This window comes from Sylvia atricapilla, chromosome 6 (assembly GCF_009819655.1).
Source record: "Sylvia atricapilla isolate bSylAtr1 chromosome 6, bSylAtr1.pri, whole genome shotgun sequence".
Classification (NCBI taxonomy): Eukaryota; Metazoa; Chordata; class Aves; order Passeriformes; family Sylviidae; genus Sylvia; species Sylvia atricapilla.
The window spans coordinates 44,461,331-44,469,296 of NC_089145.1; the positions used below are offsets into that span (position 1 = coordinate 44,461,331).

At 49.9% G+C, this 7,966-nt stretch overlaps 1 protein-coding gene across 3 annotated transcripts in view; it reads right to left on the bottom strand.

The window, feature by feature from the left end:
* The window catches only part of TRAF3 (TNF receptor associated factor 3), a 66,151-nt gene extending 63,554 nt beyond the window's left edge, over positions 1–2,597 (bottom strand). For 2 of the 3 annotated variants that reach the window (XM_066321755.1, XM_066321754.1), the window contains exons 1-3: positions 2,475–2,597; positions 2,118–2,252; positions 1,461–1,516 (exon numbers count right to left, since the gene is read on the bottom strand). The gene's annotated coding sequence lies outside the window, so the exon portion shown is untranslated. Of the gene's footprint in view, positions 1–1,460; positions 1,611–2,117; positions 2,253–2,474 lie in introns of those variants that run through there. The other variant, XM_066321756.1, reaches the window with a different exon arrangement.
* Between the last annotated feature and the right edge of the window lie 5,369 nt (positions 2,598–7,966).

A 7,966-nucleotide genomic window follows, 5' to 3' on the forward strand; every position in this document is an offset into this window, starting at 1 on the left:
GGATATTGGAGCAGATTTAAGTCAGTCCTATTTTTAAACTGCCTTTTCATCTGAAGAAGAACTATGATCGGCTGCTTATCAATCAAAAATGAAGGTTTTTGGCTTTTTGTATTTTCAGCACTGTCGTATCTACTATAGAACAGCTGGACTTCAGTACCAAAAAGCCATTCCTCTCCTCTCTTAAGCGTTCATTATGGACAAGAACAATGTAAAGACCTAAAATATAACATCATCCCAAGATCTTTAAAAGACAAACTGTATTAACATAGATCAGTAAGGCTTCATAAATAATCTTTGGTCACTGATGCTAACTACTGCCATCTTACTGAGTTTTCCAGGGTATCAACAGTAAATATACTTACACAATAACCAAAAGCTCTGAATCTATGCAAGAATGGCTTCTCAAAATTGGTACCATCAAACTTAATTGCAGGAGGACTTCAGGAAAGCCTAAAGACTGCGTCATTTAGCACCCCCTTTTGATTAGAATTGATTTGCTTTGAAACCGAAGGCATTTTATGATTCTATATTCTAGGTCCAGCTATTATTAGAAGCACATCACCAAGTCATTTTTCAGTAAAACACCTACCATTCTCGTGCTGGAACAACCCAACTTTTATAACCCCCTAGTGCCGGCTGCTTGCAATGCCCAAGCTCATGATACATCAGTGTTTCCATTACCAAGCTCTATGACAAGGGGTTTCCCAGTGCAGCCATAAAAAAACTGATTCCATCCAAATGTTCAAGTATTTCTTACCTTAAATGAACAGCCCGCTCCCTGATCACCACAAATAGCATTTAGATCTTAATCCCTATGTGGTAGGAGCCAATGGCTCATTTAAAAGGACAACATGGAGTACATGCTGTGGTCTCTCCAGTTCTAAACAACCATCAGTGCAGCCTTTTAATCCAGGCTTCCAGGGAAGTCAATAGCCATTTTAAATACAGATTTTTATTAACTATTCAAATTATACTATTTCATTTGTCTAGACACTGCTAGTACACGGTTGTATTATGCACTAAACTCCTTTTCAGTCCCTGAACGCAAGTTCAGATTAGTGCTCAATAATGCTACGCTCATCCTATGGGACAAATCTGCTAGGAAAAACGCACCATTCTACTCAAGAAATAGAAGACGTGTAAATTACAACACACAGTACATAAGGATCAGAACTCAACAAGCCACAGAAGTCACAGACCCAAAGAGACAGCGTATTTCAAATTGTATCATTGGAACTTCCCACATTTTACTACTACAGAAACAGCAAAAGATGAAAGATGCCCTAATGCGTGGTAAAGGCTCCACGCAGAGGAGCACAGTCTGTCACGTCACACACAAGCTCCGATCGGCAGAACATGAGATTATGCCTCTGAACATTAATACAATTTCGCCCGTTTTTCTGCAGGTAATTCAGATCTTAGGCACTCAAAGACAAAATAAATCAACGTAAATGCCTTACCTTCCTATTTTACAAGCCACTGCAGTTCTCAGATTATGAGTCAGTCATAGGTTAATCTGCAGAGGAATGACTCAGTATAAACTTTTAAACATTCATTATTTTTTTCTACCCTGCAACACGACGATTCATTCAACGCGCTAAAACGCGGCGTCGCGAAACAGCGCATGAAATGAATGGCGTGAAAACAAAACACTTTTCTTTCCGCTCACGGCAGGCAGCCGGGGATAGCGCAGCGCCGGTGCAGGCGGGCGGGCTTTGCGAAAATACAACTCCTTCCGCGCCGACGAAGGGGCAGCTCCGGCGGCTCCGGGCGCAGCCCCATGGCCGGGGAGCGGCGGGGCTCCGCCGCAGCGGCAGCCGGGGGGACGCGCAGCCGGGACCGCGCTCCGCGCCAGGCGCGGCGCTGCCGGCAATGCCCCTTTAAAGGCCGTCGGCCCGCCCCCAGCACTGCATATGGAGGGAGCCAGGAGCGAGCGAGTCTTCTGCATTCAAACGACACATCAAACGCCGCAAGCGCCGCCGCGGCTCCCGGCTCCGCTCCGGCCTCGCCTCCCGCGGCTCCCCGCACAGGCACACACGCCGCGGGGAAAGGGGCACAGAGCGAGAGGAGCAGGGGAGGGAAGGGGAAGGCGGGAATAAGTAAGCGAAAAGGGGCACCTGCAAAGCCCTGGAGTGCGAGTGCGTCCGGGCAGGAGAGTCCGCGCCGCCCCGCCGCAGGCTGATCTATCCCCGAGCACCGGCCGCCGCCGAGGTCCCGGCACGGGCTGCGGCTGCAGCGCGCTCGGCCCCTGCCTGGCAGCAATGCCTCGGTCAGCGCCGCGCCCCCGCCGGAGCGCCCCCGGCTCCCGCCCGGCCCCGTCCCCCTGCCCGGAGCGCCCGAGCGCGGGCAGGCGAGCGCGGCCGGTGCCGGAGCCCCGCGCGGGAGCCGCCGCCACGGCGGCAGCGGAGCTCCCGCCCTCCCTCCTCTTCCTCCGCCGCCCGGCCGAGCCCCGCCGAGCCCCGCGGCCGCCCTACCTGCGAGCGTGTGCGGGGAGCGGGGCGGCGGGCGGCAGCCGGAGCCGGGAGAAGGCGACCGCCAGCCCGGCGGAAAGTCCCGACCGCTGTGCGCCGTCTACCCCCACCCCGCACTTCCTCTCCCGCCCGCTCGGGCTGGAAATCCCCGGCGAAGCCCGCTGCTCTCCCGGCTCCTCCCAATCACCGAGGGCGGGCCCGGCACAGCCGCTCAGCGCGCAGGCGACGGCCGGGGGCCGGGCTTGCCCTGGCCGCTGGCCCCGGCTGCACCTGATGCTGCCGTCACCCCCCTCCCGCGGGCGCCGCTCGGGCAAAGGGGCCCCGCGCCCGGCGGAGGAGGCGCGGGCTCGCTGCGGGCACGGCGCGGCCCCTCCGGGCGCGGGGTGGTGCCGGCGGGGCCCTGGGGGCTCGGCCGGAGGGCGGGCGCTGCTCTGGGCACGGGGGGAAGGAAGGGCGCGGGGATGGCGCCGGGACGCGGAGCTCCGGGAGAGCGGGATCGGCGCGGCAAACAGCCGCTCGCTTCCCCTGCCTGTCCCGAGGGAGGTGCAGCAGCCCCGCTGAAAGAGCGCCGCGAACACAATAGCGTTTATTAAACAAAGAAAATGCCACTGGAAAGAATGGGAGGGAGGGGAAACAGCGGTTGGGAGGGGGAGAAGGGTCTGGAAGAGATCAGGAAAGAGCAGCGAGCCAGAGCCGCTGGCTCCCCGGGAGAGGCCGGTCGGGGCGCCCCGGCAGCCGCCGGCCGAAGGTGCCAGCCCCGAGTGCCGGCGGCTGCAGCGGGTGGGGGCTGTTCCCTGCCGGCCGCCCAGGGGTGCGAGAGCCACCCGTGTCCCCGCCGTAGGCGACCGGGGGAAAGGGGGCGGCGCTGGCAGCCCACAGAACCTGTCGCTCCCGGCAGCCAGGTGAAATAAATGCCTGCGTCGTGCTCCGCTAGCATCGCGGCGTGTCCCGACCGCGGCATTTGTTCCGCCTCTGCCGGCGGTCCCGCTTTTGCACGGGGCATCGTTGGCTGTCGTGGTTTGTCGTGTCCCCGCCGCCTCAGCGGGCTGCGGGGAGAGAGGCGGGGAGGGGGAGAGGCGGCTCTGGCGCAGCAGCGGCGCGGGGGCTCAGCCGGAGCCGGGAATGCCCAGCCGGAGCTGGGGATGGGGGCTTAGCCGGAGCTTAGTCCAGGGTGGGCTGGAGGAATTGCCCCACAGGGGCCCTCGGAGCCCTGAGTGCAGCGATGGGGCTGGCAGGCGGGAGAGCCGCAGCTCTAAGGAATGTGGAGAGCTGAACACGGAGAAATGTGTGGTGTTTGGCTAATTTCAGTGGGATGAGGTCACCGTCTTTTTTGGACGTTGTTTATCGAGGGATCACTAGGGAGGAACAGTTGGATGCGTGATCCTGAACGGACAAGCTTTGCGTCATAGTTGCCGCTTGCAGCATCTCCACGAGTCCCGAAATCCATCCTGACCCTCCTCGGTCTTCATGTCCCCCGGCTCTCCGTAACGCCCACGCCACGCCGCCCTGCAAACCTAAACATCTCCAGCTCCGGCACTGTCCTCACCAGCCTCTAAATCACGAAGCTTGGCCGCACTGCTAATTCCCTCCTGTGTGCTGTTTTCCCCCTCATCCCACTTCTCTGCTTTCTCTCTTTCCCCCCTCTCTCCCGCCTTTGCTGCTGTCCCCAGTTAAAGGCTGGCTTAGCTGTCAAGACAACTGCGGCTTTTGAAGCGATGCCGTGAACCTGCCATCAGAAAGACAGAAAGTCTCAGACGGATGTCTTACATGTTCTCATCACTTGTTCAAGATTGCTTAGCTCTGGACCAGCAGAAAGGATTGTGCACCAAGCCTTGATTTCTCCAGCAGCAGGGCTGCCAATAAGTTTCTATCAGAGACAAACCTGCAATTTCCTCCTTTGCCACTCTTTCTGCTGCTGTGTATGTGTCCTCTTGTTTTGCCCTAAAAAAAAAGAAAGAAAAAATGGAGAAAACATAATAGCATTCCAGTGCCTGTAGCTCTAGCAGCTGTATTAATGTATTCTTCCCCAAAAAGAGAGAACAAATTCTTACGCCATTTAAAGATGTCAGAAGCCTTCCCACATTAGAAAACGTCTCTTGACAAAGGGGAAAAGTGATGATTTAGTTATATACCTAGCATTCCAATTGATTTGCTGGGCTTTTTTTTTTTTTTTTTTCTTTTTTCATATCGTGGCTCCAAAATTTGAGAGATTTCTAATGCAATTATTACAGCAAAATATGTCACTGATGTTTAGTCTTTAACTGGTTTGGAATTCTGTATTACAAGCAATGTTTTCTCTGGGGCTTAAGGCTGCTGTGATATGCTAAACACTTCTGCTTGGCAGTAGTATTTAGAATATAATCTTTGGAGGGGTAGCTACTAAAACAGCAGAAATTATAGTAAAGACCATGGAGTAGCTCTATAATTTAATAAATTATTTGAAGAAATAAAATAACAGTGCATTACATTGGAAAATCACCTGAGAGGAAAGAATTTAAAAAAAATCCACAGAGAGAAGAGTGAGAATCTCTTACAAACGTGGACAGGGATACCTATCTCCAAAAACTATTTGGAAGACATAGAAGAGCAAATGGCGTGTGATTATGGGAGACTAATTTCTCAGCTACAGACTGGAAGGTACCACTGGGAACTGGTAGGGCTTAAATGTTCTGGAGTGTTGTAGAAACTCGATTTCTCAAGCAAACAGTCCATGAGAGAAGATGCTATTTTAGGACTGGTATTAATAAGCAGCAAGGACCTTGTAGAAGGCCAGAGTGTTGAAACTGATCATGAACTGAGTGATCACAAACTAATCCAGCTGAAGTTATGCTGCAAGAGGGACAAATGCAGATATTTGACTAAGATTTAGGATTGCAGAATGGCAGACTTAGAGGAATGGGGAAAATTCCTGAGGCTGACATGATGGATGAACCCAACGATGGTTTTTACTTAGAGATATTGGAAGAAGCAGCAAATAAAAATTGCCAAAGCAAGGATTTGTTCAAGGTTAAAAAGGCTAGAAGCAATGCCCTGTGCCTAAAACAGAATAGTGGAAGATGCTGGTAGCCTTGGGTCTACTCCTCTGACCTAACTATGGGGGTAAGTTTCTCCACAAGAAACTTACTGTGAGCTGCCAGAAGAATGGCTATGGAAAAGACTCACTTGAGTCTATGATGCACAAATCATGATATTTTTAGTAGAGAGAGGGAAGTATTAAGATGGCTTCACACAGTACAGCTGAGGAACCTTGTTTGGAAAATTGCGTCCAGTTCTGCTGACTTACGGTCAGAAAAGATTGACTCAGGTTGCCACAGGTGCAGAGGAGGAATACTGGGGTGGCAGGGGAGCAGAGTATCTGTATTCTTGAATGGGAGCTGCAAGCAAACAAACTTATCTTCCTCAGCTACCCAAAAAAAAGCCAAAATAGCCCAATTCATGCAGTAAATATCAAGGAAAGAGTGCTATTTAAATTAAAGGATTATGTTAGCACAGTGGCACATGGTCATAAATTGGTCATGAGTACACTTAGATTGAAAAGCTTTCTAACCATTCTAAGAGCAAACAAACAGTACTCTGGGAACAAACATCTACACGATTTTAAATCAGGGCATGATGCTTTGTTGTGTCCAAAGGGGATCTGAAGATGACTGAGCTGCTGACCTTTGACACTGTGCTGTAATAATTCCCGAGGTTCAGGCCTACTTCTGGTCCTCTGCTCCATCTACATTTGGCTTGTGAGTGTTTTTCAACTGCCTCTGAGGCACTGGAAATTAGTCAGAGACAGGATGTAGAAAGAGCTGGTGACATTAAGTCATCAGGTGCTTTGTGGTGAATCTTGCTCATAGGCATACTGTGATTGCCAGATTTGTGTCACCACAAAACCTTTTCCCTCAGGTGAGCATGGGAAAGGACTGTTTTGTGTTCCCCCTGCCATCTTCTCAGAATCTTCTGGGAGATTTATTTGGTAAATATCTTGTTGCGTGGGTACTGGTTATAGTCTTCTCTGACATTGTGCTTGAGAGGTTTAGCCTTTTACTGCAGCTCTTAAGTTTATTACCTCTTACCAAGAAGGCTTTGGTGAGTCTTGATGAGTGGGGGTGCAGAAAAGTAATTGCTCTGAGATCTCCTAAACAAAATGGCCATTTTGTGTTTGTAGAGGGGGATCATTCCCAGTCCTGTCTTCCCAGAGGTGGCATCAACAGGTTATTTTTAATTCTGGAAGTAAACCTGAGAGAGGGAGAGAGAGGGCAGCAAACCATTGTTTCTTGTGTGAATTTGCTTATTGCAATTAACAGTCATTCTGCTGAACATTTGAAAGTTGGAATGGTACAGTATATCCTAATTAACCCTGCTGTTACAGGTGCAATTTGGCACTGCTTCTGTATGGAATGCTAACTCTAAGTGTCATGGTTTGAGTGCTTCACATGGCTTCTCCACAGTTTCTGCAGAAGGTGCTTATGGGTTGCTTCTAATCAATACCTACTGTGGATCTGAGCAACACTTTGCAGGAGTCAGTTTCTACATTTCTGGCACTGAGGTAGTTTCTTGCAGCTTCCTCAACCTATGCTTTGGATTGAAGACACTTATTAACAGAATATAAAGTCATTAAATGTATGTATATTTTTTATTGATGAAGCATTGCCCAAGAGGACCTGTATTGTGGAAATACACATTCATTTATTGCATCCTATACATGAGATAGGGGTTCCTCAGGGTTTGTTTCAACTACTACTAAGCAATAATATCTAATGTGATAGCCCGTTTGTTTAGGGAAAAATTTCCCCTGCCTAAGCTATGATTTTCTACATTAATTTCCTAAAAGGTGACAGTTTTCCCAATGACAAGCATTTAAGGTGAAACATCCCACAACTCTTCTAGAAGTAAGTTATATATGCCTTTCTTCATTTGCTATGTAACATATTTCTTGTCTTTCAAGTTAATTTTAATTCTCAAGTCAACTTGCAGAGCTGCCTCACACTTGACAAGGAATATTAGTATGGCATAACACAACTGTGTCTCAGTAATCTTAGGCCCTTCTTACTCTCTTGTTGAGACTATTAAACATATATTGAGGTCCCCAGGCTCCCCTATTATCAAGGCTGCCATTGTGCCCTTGCCAAATTGACTTTGGAGTCAAATGAAATTTTGGAGTGCATGTCAGTGGATTCCCAAAGAGGCCTGTAAAGTGGTTCACGTGAACTCTTAGCTGTGCCTGGAAAAAGAGACAAGATACAGCCCCACAGCAGGGAATTACTAGAGCACAGCAATGCAATGCCTCAGCCATAAGTCTGCCTCTCAGTATGGCTGCAAAATCAGAGCTATGATGGGAAGAGTGCAAACTCAGCAAGATCAAGCTCTCCACCATATGGAGATTTCCCTGTGACAGCTGAATCTGAATATAACTGATAAAAGCATCTTAAAGGCTGCTCTGTGCCTTTAGAGCAACACAAAGAAGCTTTATCAGGAAGAAGGATTTGGTCCAAAAGATTTCTCCA